At 44.5% G+C, this 23985-nt stretch overlaps 18 non-coding genes across 18 annotated transcripts; 5 read left to right on the top strand and 13 right to left on the bottom strand.

Moving 5' to 3' along the window:
• Positions 1 to 2115: 2115 nt before the first annotated feature.
• TRNAT-UGU (transfer RNA threonine (anticodon UGU)) lies at positions 2116 to 2187 on the bottom strand. The gene has a single exon. It is a non-coding gene; the product is annotated as a tRNA-Thr (tRNA).
• A 1159-nt stretch (positions 2188 to 3346) lies between these two features.
• Positions 3347 to 3428, bottom strand: TRNAS-GCU (transfer RNA serine (anticodon GCU)). Its single transcript has one exon. It is a non-coding gene; the product is annotated as a tRNA-Ser (tRNA).
• Positions 3429 to 3720: 292 nt separating this feature from the next.
• Positions 3721 to 3815, top strand: TRNAI-UAU (transfer RNA isoleucine (anticodon UAU)). The gene is made up of 2 exons: positions 3721 to 3758; positions 3780 to 3815. It is a non-coding gene; the product is annotated as a tRNA-Ile (tRNA).
• Positions 3816 to 4970: 1155 nt separating this feature from the next.
• TRNAT-UGU (transfer RNA threonine (anticodon UGU)) lies at positions 4971 to 5042 on the bottom strand. The gene has a single exon. It is a non-coding gene; the product is annotated as a tRNA-Thr (tRNA).
• A 736-nt stretch (positions 5043 to 5778) lies between these two features.
• TRNAS-GCU (transfer RNA serine (anticodon GCU)) lies at positions 5779 to 5860 on the bottom strand. Its single transcript has one exon. It is a non-coding gene; the product is annotated as a tRNA-Ser (tRNA).
• A 292-nt stretch (positions 5861 to 6152) lies between these two features.
• TRNAI-UAU (transfer RNA isoleucine (anticodon UAU)) lies at positions 6153 to 6247 on the top strand. The gene is made up of 2 exons: positions 6153 to 6190; positions 6212 to 6247. It is a non-coding gene; the product is annotated as a tRNA-Ile (tRNA).
• A 2330-nt stretch (positions 6248 to 8577) lies between these two features.
• TRNAS-GCU (transfer RNA serine (anticodon GCU)) lies at positions 8578 to 8659 on the bottom strand. The gene has a single exon. It is a non-coding gene; the product is annotated as a tRNA-Ser (tRNA).
• A 292-nt stretch (positions 8660 to 8951) lies between these two features.
• Positions 8952 to 9046, top strand: TRNAI-UAU (transfer RNA isoleucine (anticodon UAU)). Its single transcript has 2 exons — positions 8952 to 8989; positions 9011 to 9046. It is a non-coding gene; the product is annotated as a tRNA-Ile (tRNA).
• Positions 9047 to 11362: 2316 nt separating this feature from the next.
• TRNAS-GCU (transfer RNA serine (anticodon GCU)) lies at positions 11363 to 11444 on the bottom strand. The gene has a single exon. It is a non-coding gene; the product is annotated as a tRNA-Ser (tRNA).
• Positions 11445 to 11736: 292 nt separating this feature from the next.
• Positions 11737 to 11831, top strand: TRNAI-UAU (transfer RNA isoleucine (anticodon UAU)). The gene is made up of 2 exons: positions 11737 to 11774; positions 11796 to 11831. It is a non-coding gene; the product is annotated as a tRNA-Ile (tRNA).
• Positions 11832 to 13000: 1169 nt separating this feature from the next.
• On the bottom strand, positions 13001 to 13072 carry TRNAT-UGU (transfer RNA threonine (anticodon UGU)). Its single transcript has one exon. It is a non-coding gene; the product is annotated as a tRNA-Thr (tRNA).
• A 1116-nt stretch (positions 13073 to 14188) lies between these two features.
• TRNAS-GCU (transfer RNA serine (anticodon GCU)) lies at positions 14189 to 14270 on the bottom strand. The gene has a single exon. It is a non-coding gene; the product is annotated as a tRNA-Ser (tRNA).
• Positions 14271 to 15826: 1556 nt separating this feature from the next.
• TRNAT-UGU (transfer RNA threonine (anticodon UGU)) lies at positions 15827 to 15898 on the bottom strand. Its single transcript has one exon. It is a non-coding gene; the product is annotated as a tRNA-Thr (tRNA).
• A 1116-nt stretch (positions 15899 to 17014) lies between these two features.
• Positions 17015 to 17096, bottom strand: TRNAS-GCU (transfer RNA serine (anticodon GCU)). Its single transcript has one exon. It is a non-coding gene; the product is annotated as a tRNA-Ser (tRNA).
• A 2702-nt stretch (positions 17097 to 19798) lies between these two features.
• TRNAS-GCU (transfer RNA serine (anticodon GCU)) lies at positions 19799 to 19880 on the bottom strand. Its single transcript has one exon. It is a non-coding gene; the product is annotated as a tRNA-Ser (tRNA).
• Positions 19881 to 20172: 292 nt separating this feature from the next.
• TRNAI-UAU (transfer RNA isoleucine (anticodon UAU)) lies at positions 20173 to 20267 on the top strand. The gene is made up of 2 exons: positions 20173 to 20210; positions 20232 to 20267. It is a non-coding gene; the product is annotated as a tRNA-Ile (tRNA).
• A 1169-nt stretch (positions 20268 to 21436) lies between these two features.
• TRNAT-UGU (transfer RNA threonine (anticodon UGU)) lies at positions 21437 to 21508 on the bottom strand. Its single transcript has one exon. It is a non-coding gene; the product is annotated as a tRNA-Thr (tRNA).
• A 1116-nt stretch (positions 21509 to 22624) lies between these two features.
• TRNAS-GCU (transfer RNA serine (anticodon GCU)) lies at positions 22625 to 22706 on the bottom strand. Its single transcript has one exon. It is a non-coding gene; the product is annotated as a tRNA-Ser (tRNA).
• Positions 22707 to 23985: the final 1279 nt, after the last annotated feature.

The following is a 23985-nucleotide window of genomic DNA, read 5'->3' as shown; positions in this document are numbered from 1 at the left end:
AGAAAAATCCCAAATTCTACCCGCAAAACTGTGGCTTTGCCTCTGTATCCAATTAGCTTACAAACTTAGGGGCATATTTACAAGCTGCTTGGGCCACTTTTGTGTCACTTTTCCCATGTTAAAAGTGTCGCAAAAGTAGCGAAAGGGGCTTGTAAATAAGCCCCTTAGTGACTGCCATGAAGCTGAAGAAGCAGCACCATAGGAGAAACACCTCTTGTGGTGTAGTTTTAGGACCCATGCCTTCCTCCTTAAGTATGCACGTGCTGGGAGGAGCATATGTGACAATTCCGGAAAACCACAGCAGCTTTAGGCAATGCTCGATCTGCAAAGAAAGACGCCCTCTTGAAGAATGTACCCATGGAAGTCACTAAAGCAAGGTTTCCCTCATCACATTCATCTATGGTTTCTACCAGGGACATGCATGTCTACTAGTTTAGAATCTGTTTCCAACTATCCAAAAATGATTTTTATTGGCAATTACAGCTTGATTGTGAATGGAACATATGCCATTATCATGGTTCTGCAGCGGAATGCACTCTAAAAGGTTAGTTCTTTTTACTTCTCATATATGGTAGACTGTGGTGCAAAATGCTTGAACCAATTGCACAAAACATGTCTTGCAAGGTGCCCCTGTCTTTACAGTGGGAGATGACTCGTTAGATTTGCTCTATTAGTCACTTGGTGACTAGTTTATTTAAATATTATTAACTTATGAATATAAAAAAAAAGGTAAACAGCAGCCTTTTTGTTGTGTGTGTGTGTGAGTGCATCTCAATATTAACGTAGCATGGTAAAGGAAGCAAGGCTTGTGAACAGGCATGAGTATGTAACATCTGTGAAGGTTCAGGTTTTTTTCCCAAAGAGGCACACCAGGAGAGCAGGGGCATTGTGGGAAGCAGAGCAGGGCATTCAAACATGCCTGCACCAAAGTATAAAACAGGGCGTTCGGGGAATCTGTCAGAAGCAAAGAAAGTGCAAAACTCAGTGAAGAAAAGAGAAATAACGAGCACCTGAATACACTGTACAAACATATTGTGTAATCCGAAAAGTAAAGGTTTAACTGTTCTCTGTGTAAATTAAACAAGTATCAGTTCTGTTCCTATTGTGAAGCATTCTGACGCCTTCGGGTAAAGTCCGCGCTATATAAAAACGCATTAAATAAATAACTGTGTGGACTTGGCGCCGTCTCTGCACATGTCACGGTGTATGCGGCTGCTACTGCCATAGCACAGGGATGTAGGTCTGCTGAAAATCAAAGTGCGCACTGAAAATAAAAGTGTAAGCAGTGCCCTGAGCTTCGGCGAAAAGACACCCGAGCTTGGGAGACGAGTGTCTGGGCACCCCCAAAGCAACGCCGAATATTGGGAATACTCACTGTTACCTGGCAGCGTAGACTGCCTCTGTGCTCACACAAAGCGATACACGAGCGCAGGCGGGCCCTCGGCCCTTGTCCTTGTCCTTCTTATACTTCCATGGCCCTGGTCTGCCCCCTGTCCTCGGGTCGTGCGCAGCTGATATTAGACCCGGGTCCTTGTCCGTGCTCTCTTTCTGTGGCGGGCGGGCACGCGCTCGCTCAGTGCGTAGGAGGGACGCACTGATCCTTATTCTCTTACGCATCTGTATAGGAGGCCGAAAGGGGGCACGCGCCGGCAGTCAGACAGACGGACGGACCGAGCGCCATGGAGCCGCCGCTGCTGCTCACCGCCTGCCTCCTGCTGCTCGACAGGGCCCGCGCCGACCTCTCAGGTGAGTGCGAGGAAAGAGGGGGGGGACATCTCACCCTTGGGGGGGTGGAGGCGGGGGGGGGTGTCTGTATGTGTGCATGTGTGTGTGTATGTGCGCTCGTGTGCCCGTGTGTGTGTCTCTGTGTGTGTGCTTGTGCGAAAAGCAGGGGCTGTGGCTGTGTGTGTGTATGTATGAGGCTTCCAAGGAGAGAAAGAAGAGACAGGAGAGGGTGAGCACGCGACCTGATCCCATTGCGGCCGGCTGCGTGCGCGTAACAGCCTCTTGTCCGCTCTGCCTACTCCTTGAAAGTCAAAAGCCTGAAATGATTACAATAAGACTCGCTCTGCGACAGCAGGCCTTTGGCCTGCAATCGCAGGGCGAGTCCTAAAAAGGCCCTGATGAGGCTTGAACTCATGACCCCTGGTTTACAAGACCAGTGCTCTGCCACTGAGCTACAAGGCCAGCCTGCCTGCAGTATGTAAATCGCTTCATGTATTCTTACTGCGGTATGAAGATATCTATGATTTTGAGACTCTGTATGGAAATGCAGTTGCATTTGAATGTCTACATGCGTGCACAAATTGAAGAGCATGCTTAAGACACTTTTCTTGGAAGTAGGAAAAACTCCATTTTGATTTGAGAACATAAGAGTATTCACATTTATGACCATACTGATAGCTCTAGTTAGTATGTCCACAATCAGTGACAGATAGAGAACTCACTTATTAGAAGTGATCTGTCTCTGTGGGGCAGACATATGTCAACAGTCATACACTTGAGATGGCTGAAACTTTAGGAGTAAGAGCTGCTTTCTTATCAGTCTGTCTATCCAAACTGGTTAGAAGTAACCCTGGGCGTCCGAATCGGCTACGCCCACGGAGTAGGCGTAGTGTTGCCTTCTACGAATTTTGCGTAGACAGCGTAGCCGGCAACACTACGCCCACTCCGTGTGCATAGCCGATTCGGCCGCCACCCGCCTCCCTCCCGCCCTCCCCTACATACATTATTTAAGCAACTAACCTTAATAAAACAATTTTTAAAGCACTTACCATGTCCAGGGCTCTTCCGGGGCTCCCTCTTGGAATAGCGTCCCTTCCTGGATACCAATGCGCATGCGCGGCCTCCCGCGCATGCGCATTTCTCGGGAGAAATGCGCATGCGCGGCCTCCCCGCATGCGCATTGGTATCCAGGACGACGCTATTCCAAGAGGGAGCCCCGGACGAGCCCCGGACACGGTAAGTGCTTTAAAATTGTTTTATTAAGGGTAGTTGCTTAAATAATGTATGTAGGGGAGAGCGGGAGGGAGGTGCGTAGTGGGGCTACGCGGAGTGCGGGAGTGGGCGTAGCTTCTCGCCCACTCCGCGTAGCTCCGCGGAGCCCCACTACGCCCACTACGACCAGGGTTAGTTAGAAGGCCAGGAGTGAGGGAAAGGCAATCCTCTGGACACTTCATGAAAGATCTAATTTCAAGTAAGCACAAAACACTTCCCTTAATTTGACATAATTGCCAAAATGGAATAGTCAGTTGGGCCCTTCTAGTGGATTATGGCTGTGTCTTGAAAGAGAGTGTAATTTTACTACGAGACATGCCCACCTTCAAAAGAGTGTCTGATGGCGTTCCGACGAAGGTGGGATTCGAACCCACGCGTGCATAGCACAATGGATTAGCAGTCCATCGCCTTAACCACTCGGCCACCTCGTCTGCCTTAGGTGACTATGTTTCATTTTTTAGGAAATTCTTACGATGTGCTAATTACAAATAATCATAAGTTTCTCCTAGACTGTGTCAGAACTGGCAAATATATGTGGTGTTCAATAGACAGAGCACATGATATAGCAGAATTAACAAATCTGTTCCATTAGGACTGTAGTTTTTAATAGTCATGATAACATGCTAGCATGTGAGTCGATCTTGCACAGTGAATAAGGGAGCAGTGCCAGTATCTACTTGGTCAGCTCTAGATGGCTCAACTGGGGAGGTATGAGAACCGTGAGCTCCAGTGGCGCAATCGGTTAGCGCGCGGTACTTATACAGCAGTACTTGCATTGAGGCATGCCGAGGTTGTGAGTTCGAGCCTCACTTGGAGCAGCTTACTGGTTTTTCATAAACCATTTCACTAAAAGTAAAGATTAAACTCAGGGGAAAGACGGCCCTTGCTAGAGAGTTTTTACTTCTTTTCAGGATCTGCGTGTCCGACTCTTCCAGGTGCAAATATCACAATCCTATTCGATGCTCCTTATAAACATTCCATGATGTGCCGTCTTGCATAGCATGCAAACACCACATCAGTGCATTTAAAAATACATTTGTAGAATAATAAATATGATGAAAACATTGTTGTCACGGGATAACCATATACTGAGGAGCTGCAAACAGTGCTGTATCAGCTACTAACAATAAAATGTAAATGAAAGACATATCAAAAGAAGAGCGTCTTCATATTAATGTTTCTAGTCAACATAAGAGTTGCACCATAGCAGCTTATGGTGCTTTCTGCTCAGATTGTGCCTCCAATCCCACATTGATTTTTTTTATTCTTTGCAGTTTAAAAAAACAATTCATGCTCAAAGTTAACTTTTTAAAACCATTCAACCTAATATATTTATTTCTCTAACTTGTGAATGTGGTCCATGTTCTCTTTTCCTCATCCCCATCACGATACTCCTTTTCCCGAAATCAGGTTCACTTCTTTATCCAGCCCACCCATCCAAGGTCACCAAATCTATGAAGCGATTCTGCTTTTTCTCACATTCTCTCTATGTACAAGATACCTTGTATCATTTGAATGGACAGCAGGAGAGTCGGATATTTATGGTTAGTGGGGGTGGGGTTTTGAAGATTAACCTCATTTGACTAAGAGCCGGGGCATCTGGGAGGAAAAGTATTTTAAGGGGGATGAAGTTCACATCTCCTTGGTGAAATTTCTAGATCCTTATTTCATCCTTTCTGTGGATGCAGACTCAGTCGGAACAGAGGTCATAGTCCTCGCTCTGACTTTCAAAGGAACTTCAAATATGCATGGCTTATTTGGCTTTGCCCGGCAGGGTGAGAATAGCGTTTGTCAGGCGTTCGTCAGGCGATCGGAAGGGGTGAAGCGATAGTTTATGGTTCAATGGTTTTCATGAAGTCTTCTTGATACGATGAAAGCAGGAAAGGGAAGCTTGTCAATAAGCAAACTTAAGACAAGGTGTGACTCCTAGAAAGAATGACTTGGAAACAACATACAGAAACTCACATATAAAAAGGCCCTGATGAGGCTTGAACTCATGACCCCTGGTTTACAAGACCAGTGCTCTGCCACTGAGCTACAAGGCCAGCCTGCTTGCAGTATGTAAATCGCTTCATGTATTCTTACTGCGGTATGAAGATATCTATGATTTTGAGACTCTGTATGGAAATGCAGTTCCATTTGAATGTCTACATGCGTGCACAAATTGAAGAGCATGCTTAAGACACTTTTCTTGGAAGTAGGAAAAACTCCATTTTGATTTGAGAACATAAGAGTATTCACATTTATGACCATACTGATAGCTCTAGTTAGTATGTCCACAATCAGTGACAGATAGAGAACTCACTTATTAGAAGTGATCTGTCTCTGTGGGGCAGACATATGGTATCCAGGACGACGCTATTCCAAGAGGGAGCCCCGGACGAGCCCCGGACACGGTAAGTGCTTTAAAATTGTTTTATTAAGGGTAGTTGCTTAAATAATGTATGTAGGGGAGAGCGGGAGGGAGGTGCGTAGTGGGGCTACGCGGAGTGCGGGAGTGGGCGTAGCTTCTCGCCCACTCCGCGTAGCTCCGCGGAGCCCCACTACGCCCACTACGACCAGGGTTAGTTAGAAGGCCAGGAGTGAGGGAAAGGCAATCCTCTGGACACTTCATGAAAGATCTAATTTCAAGTAAGCACAAAACACTTCCCTTAATTTGACATAATTGCCAAAATGGAATAGTCAGTTGGGCCCTTCTAGTGGATTATGGCTGTGTCTTGAAAGAGAGTGTAATTTTACTACGAGACATGCCCACCTTCAAAAGAGTGTCTGATGGCGTTCCGACGAAGGTGGGATTCGAACCCACGCGTGCATAGCACAATGGATTAGCAGTCCATCGCCTTAACCACTCGGCCACCTCGTCTGCCTTAGGTGACTATGTTTCATTTTTTAGGAAATTCTTACGATGTGCTAATTACAAATAATCATAAGTTTCTCCTAGACTGTGTCAGAACTGGCAAATATATGTGGTGTTCAATAGACAGAGCACATGATATAGCAGAATTAACAAATCTGTTCCATTAGGACTGTAGTTTTTAATAGTCATGATAACATGCTAGCATGTGAGTCGATCTTGCACAGTGAATAAGGGAGCAGTGCCAGTATCTACTTGGTCAGCTCTAGATGGCTCAACTGGGGAGGTATGAGAACCGTGAGCTCCAGTGGCGCAATCGGTTAGCGCGCGGTACTTATACAGCAGTACTTGCATTGAGGCATGCCGAGGTTGTGAGTTCGAGCCTCACCTGGAGCAGCTTACTGGTTTTTCATAAACCATTTCACTAAAAGTAAAGATTAAACTCAGGGGAAAGACGGCCCTTGCTAGAGAGTTTTTACTTCTTTTCAGGATCTGCGTGTCCGACTCTTCCAGGTGCAAATATCACAATCCTATTCGATGCTCCTTATAAACATTCCATGATGTGCCGTCTTGCATAGCATGCAAACACCACATCAGTGCATTTAAAAATACATTTGTAGAATAATAAATATGATGAAAACATTGTTGTCACGGGATAACCATATACTGAGGAGCTGCAAACAGTGCTGTATCAGCTACTAACAATAAAATGTAAATGAAAGACATATCAAAAGAAGAGCGTCATCATATTAATGTTTCTAGTCAACATAAGAGTTGCACCATAGCAGCTTATGGTGCTTTCTGCTCAGATTGTGCCTCCAATCCCACATTGATTTTTTTTATTCTTTGCAGTTTAAAAAAACAATTCATGCTCAAAGTTAACTTTTTAAAACCATTCAACCTAATATATTTATTTCTCTAACTTGTGAATGTGGTCCATGTTCTCTTTTCCTCATCCCCAACACGATACTCCTTTTCCCGAAATCAGGTTCACTTCTTTATCCAGCCTACCCTTCCAAGGTCACCAAATCTATGAAGCGATTCTGCTTTTTCTCACATTCTCTCTATGTACAAGATACCTTGTATCATTTGAATGGACAGCAGGAGAGTCGGATATTTATGGTTAGTGGGGGTGGGGTTTTGAAGATTAACCTCATTTGACTAAGAGCCGGGGCATCTGGGAGGAAAAGTATTTTAAGGGGGATGAAGTTCACATCTCCTTGGTGAAATTTCTAGATCCTTATTTCATCCTTTCTGTGGATGCAGACTCAGTCGGAACAGAGGTCATAGTCCTCGCTCTGACTTTCAAAGGAACTTCAAATATGCATGGCTTATTTGGCTTTGCCCGGCAGAGCTTGCCCGGCGGGGTGAGAATGGCGTTTGTCAGGCGTTCGTCAGGCGATCGGAAGGGGTGAGGCGATAGTTTATGGTTCAATGGTTTTCATGAAGTCTTCTTGATACGATGAAAGCAGGAAAGGGAAGCTTGTCAATAAGCAAACTTAAGACAAGGTGTGACTCCTAGAAAGAATGACTTGGAAACAACATACAGAAACTCACATATAAAAAGGCCCTGATGAGGCTTGAACTCATGACCCCTGGTTTACAAGGCCAGCCTGCCTGCAGTATGTAAATCGCTTCATGTATTCTTACTGCGGTATGAAGATATCTATGATTTTGAGACTCTGTATGGAAATGCAGTTGCATTTGAATGTCTACATGCGTGCACAAATTGAAGAGCATGCTTAAGACACTTTTCTTGGAAGTAGGAAAAACTCCATTTTGATTTGAGAACATAAGAGTATTCACATTTATGACCATACTGATAGCTCTAGTTAGTATGTCCACAATCAGTGACAGATAGAGAACTCACTTATTAGAAGTGATCTGTCTCTGTGGGGAAGACATATGTCAACAGTCATACACTTGAGATGGCTGAAACTTTAGGAGTAAGAGCTGCTTTCTTATCAGTCTATCTATCCAAACTGGTTAGAAGTAACCCTGGGCGTCCGAATCGGCTACGCCCAAGGAGTAGGCGTAGTGTTGCCTTCTACGCATTTTGCGTAGACAGCGTAGCCGGCAACACTACGCCCACTCCGTGTGCGTAGCCGATTCGGCCGCCACCCGCCTCCCTCCCGCCCTCCCCTACATACATTATTTAAGCAACTAACCTTAATAAAACAATTTTTAAAGCACTTACCATGTCCGGGGCTCTTCCGGGGCTCCCTCTTGGAATAGCGTCCCTTCCTGGATACCAATGCGCATGCGCGGCCTCCCGCGCATGCGCATTGGTATCCAGGACGACGCTATTCCAAGAGGGAGCCCCGGACGAGCCCCGGACACGGTAAGTGCTTTAAAATTGTTTTATTAAGGGTAGTTGCTTAAATAATGTATGTAGGGGAGAGCGGGAGGGAGGTGCGTAGTGGGGCTACGCGGAGTGCGGGAGTGGGCGTAGCTTCTCGCCCACTCCGCGTAGCTCCGCGGAGCCCCACTACGCCCACTACGACCAGGGTTAGTTAGAAGGCCAGGAGTGAGGGAAAGGCAATCCTCTGGACACTTCATGAAAGATCTAATTTCAATTAAGCACAAAACACTTCCCTTAATTTGACATAATTGCCAAAATGGAATAGTCAGTTGGGCCCTTCTAGTGGATTATGGCTGTGTCTTGAAAGAGAGTGTAATTGTACTACGAGACATGCCCACCTTCAAAAGAGTGTCTGATGGCGTTCCGACGAAGGTGGGATTCGAACCCACGCGTGCAGAGCACAATGGATTAGCAGTCCATCGCCTTAACCACTCGGCCACCTCGTCTGCCTTAGGTGACTATGTTTCATTTTTTAGGAAATTCTTATGATGTGCTAATTACAAATAATCATAAGTTTCTCCTAGACTGTGTCAGAACTGGCAAATATATGTGGTGTTCAATAGACAGAGCACATGATATAGCAGAATTATCAAATCTGTTCCATTAGGACTGTAGTTTTTAATAGTCATGATAACATGCTAGCATGTGAGTCGATCTTGCACAGTGAATAAGGGAGCAGTGCCAGTATCTCCTTGGTCAGCTCTAGATGGCTCAACTGGGGAGATATGAGAACAGTGAGCTCCAGTGGCGCAATCGGTTAGCGCGCGGTACTTATACAGCAGTACTTGCATTGAGGCATGCCGAGGTTGTGAGTTCGAGCCTCACCTGGAGCAGCGTACTGGTTTTTCATAAACCATTTCACTAAAAGTAAAGATTAAACTCAGGGGAAAGACGGCCCTTGCTAGAGAGTTTTTATTTCTTTTCAGGATCTGCGTGTCCGACTCTTCCAGGTGCAAATATCACAATCCTATTCGATGCTCCTTATAAACATTCCATGATGTGCCGTCTTGCATAGCATGCAAACACCACATCAGTGCATTTAAAAATACATTGGTAGAATAATAAATATGATGAAAACATTGTTGTCACGGGATAACCATATACTGAGGAGCTGCAAACAGTGCTGTATCAACTACTAACAATAAAATGTAAATGAAAGACATATCAAAAGAAGAGCGTCATCATATTAATGTTTCTAGTCAACATAAGAGTTGCACCATAGCAGCTTATGGTGCTTTCTGCTCAGATTGTGCCTCCAATCCCACATTGATTTTTTTTATTCTTTGCAGTTTAAAAAAACAATTCATGCTCAAAGTTAACTTTTTAAAACCATTCAACCTAATATATTTATTTCTCTAACTTGTGAATGTGGTCCATGTTCTCTTTTCCTCATCCCCATCACGATACTCCTTTTCCCGAAATCAGGTTCACTTCTTTATCCAGCCCACCCATCCAAGGTCACCAAATCTATGAAGCGATTCTGCTTTTTCTCACATTCTCTCTATGTACAAGATACCTTGTATCATTTGAATGGACAGCAGGAGAGTCGGATATTTATGGTTAGTGGGGGTGGGGTTTTGAAGATTAACCTCATTTGACTAAGAGCCGGGGCATCTGGGAGGAAAAGTATTTTAAGGGGGATGAAGTTCACATCTCCTTGGTGAAATTTCTAGATCCTTATTTCATCCTTTCTGTGGATGCAGACTCAGTCGGAACAGAGGTCATAGTCCTCGCTCTGACTTTCAAAGGAACTCCAAATATGCATGGCTTATTTGGCTTTGCCCGGCGGGGTGAGAATGGCGTTTGTCAGGCGTTCGTCAGGCGATCGGAAGGGGTGAGGCGATAGTTTATGGTTCAATGGTTTTCATGAAGTCTTCTTGATACGATGAAAGCAGGAAAGGGAAGCTTGTCAATAAGCAAACTTAAGACAAGGTGTGACTCCTAGAAAGAATGACTTGGAAACAACATACAGAAACTCACATATAAAAAGGCCCTGATGAGGCTTGAACTCATGACCCCTGGTTTACAAGGCCAGCCTGCCTGCAGTATGTAAATCGCTTCATGTATTCTTACTGCGGTATGAAGATATCTATGATTTTGAGACTCTGTATGGAAATGCAGTTGCATTTGAATGTCTACATGCGTGCACAAATTGAAGAGCATGCTTAAGACACTTTTCTTGGAAGTAGGAAAAACTCCATTTTGATTTGAGAACATAAGAGTATTCACATTTATGACCATACTGATAGCTCTAGTTAGTATGTCCACAATCAGTGACAGATAGAGAACTCACTTATTAGAAGTGATCTGTCTCTGTGGGGAAGACATATGTCAACAGTCATACACTTGAGATGGCTGAAACTTTAGGAGTAAGAGCTGCTTTCTTATCAGTCTATCTATCCAAACTGGTTAGAAGTAACCCTGGGCGTCCGAATCGGCTACGCCCACGGAGTAGGCGTAGTGTTGCCTTCTACGCATTTTGCGTAGACAGCGTAGCCGGCAACACTACGCCCACTCCGTGTGCGTAGCCGATTCGGCCGCCACCCGCCTCCCTCCCGCCCTCCCCTACATACATTATTTAAGCAACTAACCTTAATAAAACAATTTTTAAAGCACTTACCATGTCCGGGGCTCTTCCGGGGCTCCCTCTTGGAATAGCGTCCCTTCCTGGATACCAATGCGCATGCGCGGCCTCCCGCGCATGCGCATTGGTATCCAGGACGACGCTATTCCAAGAGGGAGCCCCGGACGAGCCCCGGACACGGTAAGTGCTTTAAAATTGTTTTATTAAGGGTAGTTGCTTAAATAATGTATGTAGGGGAGAGCGGGAGGGAGGTGCGTAGTGGGGCTACGCGGAGTGCAGGAGTGGGCGTAGCTTCTCGCCCACTCCGCGTAGCTCCGCGGAGCCCCACTACGCCCACTACGACCAGGGTTAGTTAGAAGGCCAGGAGTGAGGGAAAGGCAATCCTCTGGACACTTCATGAAAGATCTAATTTCAATTAAGCACAAAACACTTCCCTTAATTTGACATAATTGCCAAAATGGAATAGTCAGTTGGGCCCTTCTAGTGGATTATGGCTGTGTCTTGAAAGAGAGTGTAATTGTACTACGAGACATGCCCACCTTCAAAAGAGTGTCTGATGGCGTTCCGACGAAGGTGGGATTCGAACCCACGCGTGCAGAGCACAATGGATTAGCAGTCCATCGCCTTAACCACTCGGCCACCTCGTCTGCCTTAGGTGACTATGTTTCATTTTTTAGGAAATTCTTATGATGTGCTAATTACAAATAATCATAAGTTTCTCCTAGACTGTGTCAGAACTGGCAAATATATGTGGTGTTCAATAGACAGAGCACATGATATAGCAGAATTATCAAATCTGTTCCATTAGGACTGTAGTTTTTAATAGTCATGATAACATGCTAGCATGTGAGTCGATCTTGCACAGTGAATAAGGGAGCAGTGCCAGTATCTCCTTGGTCAGCTCTAGATGGCTCAACTGGGGAGATATGAGAACAGTGAGCTCCAGTGGCGCAATCGGTTAGCGCGCGGTACTTATACAGCAGTACTTGCATTGAGGCATGCCGAGGTTGTGAGTTCGAGCCTCACCTGGAGCAGCGTACTGGTTTTTCATAAACCATTTCACTAAAAGTAAAGATTAAACTCAGGGGAAAGACGGCCCTTGCTAGAGAGTTTTTATTTCTTTTCAGGATCTGCGTGTCCGACTCTTCCAGGTGCAAATATCACAATCCTATTCGATGCTCCTTATAAACATTCCATGATGTGCCGTCTTGCATAGCATGCAAACACCACATCAGTGCATTTAAAAATACATTTGTAGAATAATAAATATGATGAAAACATTGTTGTCACGGGATAACCATATACTGAGGAGCTGCAAACAGTGCTGTATCAGCTACTAACAATAAAATGTAAATGAAAGACATATCAAAAGAAGAGCGTCATCATATTAATGTTTCTAGTCAACATAAGAGTTGCACCATAGCAGCTTATGGTGCTTTCTGCTCAGATTGTGCCTCCAATCCCACATTGATTTTTTTTATTCTTTGCAGTTTAAAAAAACAATTCATGCTCAAAGTTAACTTTTTAAAACCATTCAACCTAATATATTTATTTCTCTAACTTGTGAATGTGGTCCATGTTCTCTTTTCCTCATCCCCATCACGATACTCCTTTTCCCGAAATCAGGTTCACTTCTTTATCCAGCCCACCCATCCAAGGTCACCAAATCTATGAAGCGATTCTGCTTTTTCTCACATTCTCTCTATGTACAAGATACCTTGTATCATTTGAATGGACAGCAGGAGAGTCGGATATTTATGGTTAGTGGGGGTGGGGTTTTGAAGATTAACCTCATTTGACTAAGAGCCGGGGCATCTGGGAGGAAAAGTATTTTAAGGGGGATGAAGTTCACATCTCCTTGGTGAAATTTCTAGATCCTTATTTCATCCTTTCTGTGGATGCAGACTCAGTCGGAACAGAGGTCATAGTCCTCGCTCTGACTTTCAAAGGAACTTCAAATATGCATGGCTTATTTGGCTTTGCCCGGCAGGGCTTGCCCGGCGGGGTGAGAATGGCGTTTGTCAGGCGTTCGTCAGGCGATCGGAAGGGGTGAGGCGATAGTTTATGGTTCAATGGTTTTCATGAAGTCTTCTTGATACGATGAAAGCAGGAAAGGGAAGCTTGTCAATAAGCAAACTTAAGACAAGGTGTGACTCCTAGAAAGAATGACTTGGAAACAACATACAGAAACTCACATATAAAAAGGCCCTGATGAGGCTTGAACTCATGACCCCTGGTTTACAAGACCAGTGCTCTGCCACTGAGCTACAAGGCCAGCCTGCCTGCAGTATGTAAATCGCTTCATGTATTCTTACTGCGGTATGAAGATATCTATGATTTTGAGACTCTGTATGGAAATGCAGTTGCATTTGAATGTCTACATGCGTGCACAAATTGAAGAGCATGCTTAAGACACTTTTCTTGGAAGTAGGAAAAACTCCATTTTGATTTGAGAACATAAGAGTATTCACATTTATGACCATACTGATAGCTCTAGTTAGTATGTCCACAATCAGTGACAGATAGAGAACTCACTTATTAGAAGTGATCTGTCTCTGTGGGGCAGACATATGTCAACAGTCATACACTTGAGATGGCTGAAACTTTAGGAGTAAGAGCTGCTTTCTTATCAGTCTATCTATCCAAACTGGTTAGAAGTAACCCTGGGCGTCCGAATCGGCTACGCCCACGGAGTAGGCGTAGTGTTGCCTTCTACGCATTTTGCGTAGACAGCGTACCCGGCAACACTACGCCCACTCCGTGTGCGTAGCCGATTCGGCCGCCACCCGCCTCCCTCCCGCCCTCCCCTACATACATTATTTAAGCAACTAACCTTAATAAAACAATTTTTAAAGCACTTACCATGTCCGGGGCTCTTCCGGGGCTCCCTCTTGGAATAGCGTCCCTTCCTGGATACCAATGCGCATGCGCGGCCTCCCGCGCATGCGCATTGGTATCCAGGACGACGCTATTCCAAGAGGGAGCCCCGGACGAGCCCCGGACACGGTAAGTTCTTTAAAATTGTTTTATTAAGGGTAGTTGCTTAAATAATGTATGTAGGGGAGAGCGGGAGGGAGGTGCGTAGTGGGGCTACGCGGAGTGCGGGAGTGGGCGTAGCTTCTCGCCCACTCCGCGTAGCTCCGCGGAGCCCCACTACGCCCACTACGACCAGGGTTAGTTAGAAGGCCAGGAGTGAGGGAAAGGCAATCCTCTGGACACTTCATGAAAGATCTAATTTCAATTAAGCACAAAACACTTCCCTTAATTTGACATAATTGCCAAAATGGAATAGTCAGTTGGGCCCTTCTAGTGGATTATAGCTGTGTCTTGAAAGAGAGTGTAATTGTACTACGAGACATGCCCACCTTCAAAAGAGTGTCTGATGGCGTTCCGACGAAGGTGGGATTCGAACCCACGCATGCAGAGCACAATGGATTAGCAGTCCATCGCCTTAACCACTCGGCCACCTCGTCTGCCTTAGGTGACTATGTTTCATTTTTTAGGAAATTCTTACGATGTGCTAATTACAAATAATCATAAGTTTCTCCTAGACTGTGTCAGAACTGGCAAATATATGTGGTGTTCAATAGACAGAGCACATGATATAGCAGAATTATCAAATCTGTTCCATTAGGACTGTAGTTTTTAATAGTCATGATAACATGCTAGCATGTGAGTCGATCTTGCACAGTGAATAAGGGAGCAGTGCCAGTATCTCCTTGGTCAGCTCTAGATGGCTCAACTGGGGAGATATGAGAACAGTGAGCTCCAGTGGCGCAATCTGTTAGCGCGCAGTACTTATACAGCAGTACTTGCATTGAGGCATGCCGAGGTTGTGAGTTCGAGCCTCACCTAGAGCAGCTTACTGGTTTTTCATAAACCATTTCACTAAAAGTAAAGATTAAACTCAGGGGAAAGACGGCCCTTGCTAGAGAGTTTTTATTTCTTTTCAGGATCTGCGTGTCCGACTCTTCCAGGTGCAAATATCACAATCCTATTCGATGCTCCTTATAAACATTCCATGATGTGCCGTCTTGCATAGCATGCAAACACCACATCAGTGCATTTAAAAATACATTTGTAGAATAATAAATATGATGAAAACATTGTTGTCACGGGATAACCATATACTGAGGAGCTGCAAACAGTGCTGTATCAGCTACTAACAATAAAATGTAAATGAAAGACATATCAAAAGAAGAGCGTCATCATATTAATGTTTCTAGTCAACATAAGAGTTGCACCATAGCAGCTTATGGTGCTTTCTGCTCAGATTGTGCCTCCAATCCCACATTGATTTTTTTTATTCTTTGCAGTTTAAAAAAACAATTCATACTCAAAGTTAACTTTTTAAAACCATTCAACCTAATATATTTATTTCTCTAACTTGTGAATGTGGTCCACGTTCTCTTTTCCTCATCCCCATCACGATACTCCTTTTCCCGAAATCAGGTTCACTTCTTTATCCAGCCCACCCATCCAAGGTCACCAAATCTATGAAGCGATTCTGCTTTTTCTCACATTCTCTCTATGTACAAGATACCTTGTATCATTTGAATGGACAGCAGGAGAGTCGGATATTTATGGTTAGTGGGGGTGGGGTTTTGAAGATTAACCTCATTTGACTAAGAGCCGGGGCATCTGGGAGGAAAAGTATTTTAAGGGGGATGAAGTTCACATCTCCTTGGTGAAATTTCTAGATCCTTATTTCATCCTTTCTGTGGATGCAGACTCAGTCGGAACAGAGGTCATAGTCCTCGCTCTGACTTTCAAAGGAACTTCAAATATGCATGGCTTATTTGGCTTTGCCCGGCAGGGCTTGCCCGGCGGGGTGAGAATGGCGTTTGTCAGGCGTTCGTCAGGCGATCGAAAGGGGTGAGGCGATAGTTTATGGTTCAATGGTTTTCATGAAGTCTTCTTGATACGATGAAAGCAGGAAAGGGAAGCTTGTCAATAAGCAAACTTAAGACAAGGTGTGACTCCTAGAAAGAATGACTTGGAAACAACATACAGAAACTCACATATAAAAAGGCCCTGATGAGGCTTGAACTCATGACCCCTGGTTTACAAGACCCGTGCTCTGCCACTGAGCTACAAGGCCAGCCTGCCTGCAGTATGTAAATCGCTTCATGTATTCTTACTGCGGTATGAAGATATCTATGATTTTGAGACTCTGTATGGAAATGCAGTTGCATTTGAATGTCTACATGCGTGCACAAATTGAAGAGCATGCTTAAGACACTTTTCTTGGGAGTAGGAAAAACTCCATTTTGATTTGAGAACATAAGAGTATTCACATTTATGACCATACTGATAGCTCTAGTTAGTATGTCCACAATCAGTGACAGATAGAGAACTCACTTATTAGAAGTGATCTGTCTCTGTGGGGCAGACATATGTCAACAGTCATACACTTGAGATGGCTGAAACTTTAGGAGTAAGAGCTGCTTTCTTATCAGTCTATCTATCCAAACTGGTTAGAAGTAACCCTGGGCGTCCGAATCGGCTACGCCCACGGAGTAGGCGTAGTGTTGCCTTCTACGCATTTTGCGTAGACAGCGTAGCCGGCAACACTACGCCCACTCCGTGTGCGTAGCCGATTCGGCCGCCACCCGCCTCCCTCCCGCCCTCCCCTACATACATTATTTAAGCAACTAACCTTAATAAAACAATTTTTAAAGCACTTACCATGTCCGGGGCTCTTCCGGGGCTCCCTCTTGGAATAGCGTCCCTTCCTGGATACCAATGCGCATGCGCGGCCTCCCGCGCATGCGCATTGGTATCCAGGACGACGCTATTCCAAGAGGGAGCCCCGGACGAGCCCCGGACACGGTAAGTGCTTTAAAATTGTTTTATTAAGGGTAGTTGCTTAAATAATGTATGTAGGGGAGAGCGGGAGGGAGGTGCGTAGTGGGGCTACGCGGAGTGAGGGAGTGGGCGTAGCTTCTCGCCCACTCCGCGTAGCTCCGCGGAGCCCCACTACGCCCACTACGACCAGGGTTAGTTAGAAGGCCAGGAGTGAGGGAAAGGCAATCCTCTGGACACTTCATGAAAGATCTAATTTCAATTAAGCACAAAACACTTCCCTTAATTTGACATAATTGCCAAAATGGAATAGTCAGTTGGGCCCTTCTAGTGGATTATGGCTGTGTCTTGAAAGAGAGTGTAATTGTACTACGAGACATGCCCACCTTCAAAAGAGTGTCTGATGGCGTTCCGACGAAGGTGGGATTCGAACCCACGCGTGCAGAGCACAATGGATTAGCAGTCCATCGCCTTAACCACTCGGCCACCTCGTCTGCCTTAGGTGACTATGTTTCATTTTTTAGGAAATTCTTACGATGTGCTAATTACAAATAATCATAAGTTTCTCCTAGACTGTGTCAGAACTGGCAAATATATGTGGTGTTCAATAGACAGAGCACATGATATAGCAGAATTATCAAATCTGTTCCATTAGGACTGTAGTTTTTAATAGTCATGATAACATGCTAGCATGTGAGTCGATCTTGCACAGTGAATAAGGGAGCAGTGCCAGTATCTCCTTGGTCAGCTCTAGATGGCTCAACTGGGGAGATATGAGAACAGTGAGCTCCAGTGGCGCAATCTGTTAGCGCGCGGTACTTATACAGCAGTACTTGCATTGAGGCATGCCAAGGTTGTGAGTTTGAGCCTCACCTGGAGCAGCTTACTGGTTTTTCATAAACCATTTCACTAAAAGTAAAGATTAAACTCAGGGGAAAGATGGCCCGTGCTAGAGAGTTTTTACTTCTTTTCAGGATCTGCGTGTCCGACTCTTCCAGGTGCAAATATCACAATCCTATTCGATGCTCCTTGTAAAATTCCATGATGTGCCGTCTTGCATAGCATGCAAACACCACATCAGTGCATTTAAAAATACATTTGTAGAATAATAAATATGATGAAAACATTGTTGTCACGGGATAACCATATACTGAGGAGCTGCAAACAGTGCTGTATCAGCTACTTACAATAAAATTTTACTGAAAGACATATCAAAAGGAGAGCGTCATCATATTAATGTTTCTAGTCAACATAAGAGTTGCACCATAGCAGCTTATGGTGCTTTCTGCTCAGATTGTGCCTCCAATCCCACATTGATTTTTTTTATTCTTTGCAGTTTAAAAAAACAATTCATGCTCAAAGTTAACTTTTTAAAACCATTCAACCTAATATATTTATTTCTCTAACTTGTGAATGTGGTCCATGTTCTCTTTTCCTCATCCCCATCACGATACTCCTTTTCCCGAAATCAGGTTCACTTCTTTATCCAGCCCACCCATCCAAGGTCACCAAATCTATGAAGCGATTCTGCTTTTTCTCACATTCTCTCTATGTACAAGATACCTTGTATCATTTGAATGGACAGCAGGAGAGTCGGATATTTATGGTTAGTGGGGGTGGGGTTTTGAAGATTAACCTCATTTGACTAAGAGCCGGGGCATCTGGGAGGAAAAGTATTTTAAGGGGGATGAAGTTCACATCTCCTTGGTGAAATTTCTAGATCCTTATTTCATCCTTTCTGTGGATGCAGACTCAGTCGGAACAGAGGTCATAGTCCTCGCTCTGACTTTCAAAGGAACTCCAAATATGCATGGCTTATTTGGCTTTGCCCGGCGGGGTGAGAATGGCGTTTGTCAGGCGTTCGTCAGGCGATCGGAAGGGGTGAGGCGATAGTTTATGGTTCAATGGTTTTCATGAAGTCTTCTTGATACGATGAAAGCAGGAAAGGGAAGCTTGTCAATAAGCAAACTTAAGACAAGGTGTGACTCCTAGAAAGAATGACTTGGAAACAACATACAGAAACTCACATATAAAAAGGCCCTGATGAGGCTTGAACTCATGACCCCTGGTTTACAAGGCCAGCCTGCCTGCAGTATGTAAATCGCTTCATGTATTCTTACTGCGGTATGAAGATATCTATGATTTTGAGACTCTGTATGGAAATGCAGTTGCATTTGAATGTCTACATGCGTGCACAAATTGAAGAGCATGCTTAAGACACTTTTCTTGGAAGTAGGAAAAACTCCATTTTGATTTGAGAACATAAGAGTATTCACATTTATGACCATACTGATAGCTCTAGTTAGTATGTCCACAATCAGTGACAGATAGAGAACTCACTTATTAGAAGTGATCTGTCTCTGTGGGGAAGACATATGTCAACAGTCATACACTTGAGATGGCTGAAACTTTAGGAGTAAGAGCTGCTTTCTTATCAGTCTATCTATCCAAACTGGTTAGAAGTAACCCTGGGCGTCCGAATCGGCTACGCCCACGGAGTAGGCGTAGTGTTGCCTTCTACGCATTTTGCGTAGACAGCGTAGCCGGCAACACTACGCCCACTCCGTGTGCGTAGCCGATTCGGCCGCCACCCGCCTCCCTCCCGCCCTCCCCTACATACATTATTTAAGCAACTAACCTTAATAAAACAATTTTTAAAGCACTTACCATGTCCGGGGCTCTTCCGGGGCTCCCTCTTGGAATAGCGTCCCTTCCTGGATACCAATGCGCATGCGCGGCCTCCCGCGCATGCGCATTGGTATCCAGGACGACGCTATTCCAAGAGGGAGCCCCGGACGAGCCCCGGACACGGTAAGTGCTTTAAAATTGTTTTATTAAGGGTAGTTGCTTAAATAATGTATGTAGGGGAGAGCGGGAGGGAGGTGCGTAGTGGGGCTACGCGGAGTGCAGGAGTGGGCGTAGCTTCTCGCCCACTCCGCGTAGCTCCGCGGAGCCCCACTACGCCCACTACGACCAGGGTTAGTTAGAAGGCCAGGAGTGAGGGAAAGGCAATCCTCTGGACACTTCATGAAAGATCTAATTTCAATTAAGCACAAAACACTTCCCTTAATTTGACATAATTGCCAAAATGGAATAGTCAGTTGGGCCCTTCTAGTGGATTATGGCTGTGTCTTGAAAGAGAGTGTAATTGTACTACGAGACATGCCCACCTTCAAAAGAGTGTCTGATGGCGTTCCGACGAAGGTGGGATTCGAACCCACGCGTGCAGAGCACAATGGATTAGCAGTCCATCGCCTTAACCACTCGGCCACCTCGTCTGCCTTAGGTGACTATGTTTCATTTTTTAGGAAATTCTTATGATGTGCTAATTACAAATAATCATAAGTTTCTCCTAGACTGTGTCAGAACTGGCAAATATATGTGGTGTTCAATAGACAGAGCACATGATATAGCAGAATTATCAAATCTGTTCCATTAGGACTGTAGTTTTTAATAGTCATGATAACATGCTAGCATGTGAGTCGATCTTGCACAGTGAATAAGGGAGCAGTGCCAGTATCTCCTTGGTCAGCTCTAGATGGCTCAACTGGGGAGATATGAGAACAGTGAGCTCCAGTGGCGCAATCGGTTAGCGCGCGGTACTTATACAGCAGTACTTGCATTGAGGCATGCCGAGGTTGTGAGTTCGAGCCTCACCTGGAGCAGCGTACTGGTTTTTCATAAACCATTTCACTAAAAGTAAAGATTAAACTCAGGGGAAAGACGGCCCTTGCTAGAGAGTTTTTATTTCTTTTCAGGATCTGCGTGTCCGACTCTTCCAGGTGCAAATATCACAATCCTATTCGATGCTCCTTATAAACATTCCATGATGTGCCGTCTTGCATAGCATGCAAACACCACATCAGTGCATTTAAAAATACATTTGTAGAATAATAAATATGATGAAAACATTGTTGTCACGGGATAACCATATACTGAGGAGCTGCAAACAGTGCTGTATCAGCTACTAACAATAAAATGTAAATGAAAGACATATCAAAAGAAGAGCGTCATCATATTAATGTTTCTAGTCAACATAAGAGTTGCACCATAGCAGCTTATGGTGCTTTCTGCTCAGATTGTGCCTCCAATCCCACATTGATTTTTTTTATTCTTTGCAGTTTAAAAAAACAATTCATGCTCAAAGTTAACTTTTTAAAACCATTCAACCTAATATATTTATTTCTCTAACTTGTGAATGTGGTCCATGTTCTCTTTTCCTCATCCCCATCACGATACTCCTTTTCCCGAAATCAGGTTCACTTCTTTATCCAGCCCACCCATCCAAGGTCACCAAATCTATGAAGCGATTCTGCTTTTTCTCACATTCTCTCTATGTACAAGATACCTTGTATCATTTGAATGGACAGCAGGAGAGTCGGATATTTATGGTTAGTGGGGGTGGGGTTTTGAAGATTAACCTCATTTGACTAAGAGCCGGGGCATCTGGGAGGAAAAGTATTTTAAGGGGGATGAAGTTCACATCTCCTTGGTGAAATTTCTAGATCCTTATTTCATCCTTTCTGTGGATGCAGACTCAGTCGGAACAGAGGTCATAGTCCTCGCTCTGACTTTCAAAGGAACTTCAAATATGCATGGCTTATTTGGCTTTGCCCGGCAGGGCTTGCCCGGCGGGGTGAGAATGGCGTTTGTCAGGCGTTCGTCAGGCGATCGGAAGGGGTGAGGCGATAGTTTATGGTTCAATGGTTTTCATGAAGTCTTCTTGATACGATGAAAGCAGGAAAGGGAAGCTTGTCAATAAGCAAACTTAAGACAAGGTGTGACTCCTAGAAAGAATGACTTGGAAACAACATACAGAAACTCACATATAAAAAGGCCCTGATGAGGCTTGAACTCATGACCCCTGGTTTACAAGACCAGTGCTCTGCCACTGAGCTACAAGGCCAGCCTGCCTGCAGTATGTAAATCGCTTCATGTATTCTTACTGCGGTATGAAGATATCTATGATTTTGAGACTCTGTATGGAAATGCAGTTGCATTTGAATGTCTACATGCGTGCACAAATTGAAGAGCATGCTTAAGACACTTTTCTTGGAAGTAGGAAAAACTCCATTTTGATTTGAGAACATAAGAGTATTCACATTTATGACCATACTGATAGCTCTAGTTAGTATGTCCACAATCAGTGACAGATAGAGAACTCACTTATTAGAAGTGATCTGTCTCTGTGGGGCAGACATATGTCAACAGTCATACACTTGAGATGGCTGAAACTTTAGGAGTAAGAGCTGCTTTCTTATCAGTCTATCTATCCAAACTGGTTAGAAGTAACCCTGGGCGTCCGAATCGGCTACGCCCACGGAGTAGGCGTAGTGTTGCCTTCTACGCATTTTGCGTAGACAGCGTACCCGGCAACACTACGCCCACTCCGTGTGCGTAGCCGATTCGGCCGCCACCCGCCTCCCTCCCGCCCTCCCCTACATACATTATTTAAGCAACTAACCTTAATAAAACAATTTTTAAAGCACTTACCATGTCCGGGGCTCTTCCGGGGCTCCCTCTTGGAATAGCGTCCCTTCCTGGATACCAATGCGCATGCGCGGCCTCCCGCGCATGCGCATTGGTATCCAGGACGACGCTATTCCAAGAGGGAGCCCCGGACGAGCCCCGGACACGGTAAGTTCTTTAAAATTGTTTTATTAAGGGTAGTTGCTTAAATAATGTATGTAGGGGAGAGCGGGAGGGAGGTGCGTAGTGGGGCTACGCGGAGTGCGGGAGTGGGCGTAGCTTCTCGCCCACTCCGCGTAGCTCCGCGGAGCCCCACTACGCCCACTACGACCAGGGTTAGTTAGAAGGCCAGGAGTGAGGGAAAGGCAATCCTCTGGACACTTCATGAAAGATCTAATTTCAATTAAGCACAAAACACTTCCCTTAATTTGACATAATTGCCAAAATGGAATAGTCAGTTGGGCCCTTCTAGTGGATTATAGCTGTGTCTTGAAAGAGAGTGTAATTGTACTACGAGACATGCCCACCTTCAAAAGAGTGTCTGATGGCGTTCCGACGAAGGTGGGATTCGAACCCACGCATGCAGAGCACAATGGATTAGCAGTCCATCGCCTTAACCACTCGGCCACCTCGTCTGCCTTAGGTGACTATGTTTCATTTTTTAGGAAATTCTTACGATGTGCTAATTACAAATAATCATAAGTTTCTCCTAGACTGTGTCAGAACTGGCAAATATATGTGGTGTTCAATAGACAGAGCACATGATATAGCAGAATTATCAAATCTGTTCCATTAGGACTGTAGTTTTTAATAGTCATGATAACATGCTAGCATGTGAGTCGATCTTGCACAGTGAATAAGGGAGCAGTGCCAGTATCTCCTTGGTCAGCTCTAGATGGCTCAACTGGGGAGATATGAGAACAGTGAGCTCCAGTGGCGCAATCTGTTAGCGCGCAGTACTTATACAGCAGTACTTGCATTGAGGCATGCCGAGGTTGTGAGTTCGAGCCTCACCTAGAGCAGCTTACTGGTTTTTCATAAACCATTTCACTAAAAGTAAAGATTAAACTCAGGGGAAAGACGGCCCTTGCTAGAGAGTTTTTATTTCTTTTCAGGATCTGCGTGTCCGACTCTTCCAGGTGCAAATATCACAATCCTATTCGATGCTCCTTATAAACATTCCATGATGTGCCGTCTTGCATAGCATGCAAACACCACATCAGTGCATTTAAAAATACATTTGTAGAATAATAAATATGATGAAAACATTGTTGTCACGGGATAACCATATACTGAGGAGCTGCAAACAGTGCTGTATCAGCTACTAACAATAAAATGTAAATGAAAGACATATCAAAAGAAGAGCGTCATCATATTAATGTTTCTAGTCAACATAAGAGTTGCACCATAGCAGCTTATGGTGCTTTCTGCTCAGATTGTGCCTCCAATCCCACATTGATTTTTTTTATTCTTTGCAGTTTAAAAAAACAATTCATACTCAAAGTTAACTTTTTAAAACCATTCAACCTAATATATTTATTTCTCTAACTTGTGAATGTGGTCCACGTTCTCTTTTCCTCATCCCCATCACGATACTCCTTTTCCCGAAATCAGGTTCACTTCTTTATCCAGCCCACCCATCCAAGGTCACCAAATCTATGAAGCGATTCTGCTTTTTCTCACATTCTCTCTATGTACAAGATACCTTGTATCATTTGAATGGACAGCAGGAGAGTCGGATATTTATGGTTAGTGGGGGTGGGGTTTTGAAGATTAACCTCATTTGACTAAGAGCCGGGGCATCTGGGAGGAAAAGTATTTTAAGGGGGATGAAGTTCACATCTCCTTGGTGAAATTTCTAGATCCTTATTTCATCCTTTCTGTGGATGCAGACTCAGTCGGAACAGAGGTCAT

The sequence above is a fragment of the Lissotriton helveticus genome, chromosome 5_1 (genome assembly GCF_964261635.1).
Source record: "Lissotriton helveticus chromosome 5_1, aLisHel1.1, whole genome shotgun sequence".
Taxonomy (NCBI): Eukaryota; Metazoa; Chordata; class Amphibia; order Caudata; family Salamandridae; genus Lissotriton; species Lissotriton helveticus.
This window is presented reverse-complemented; position numbering and strand designations above follow the sequence as displayed.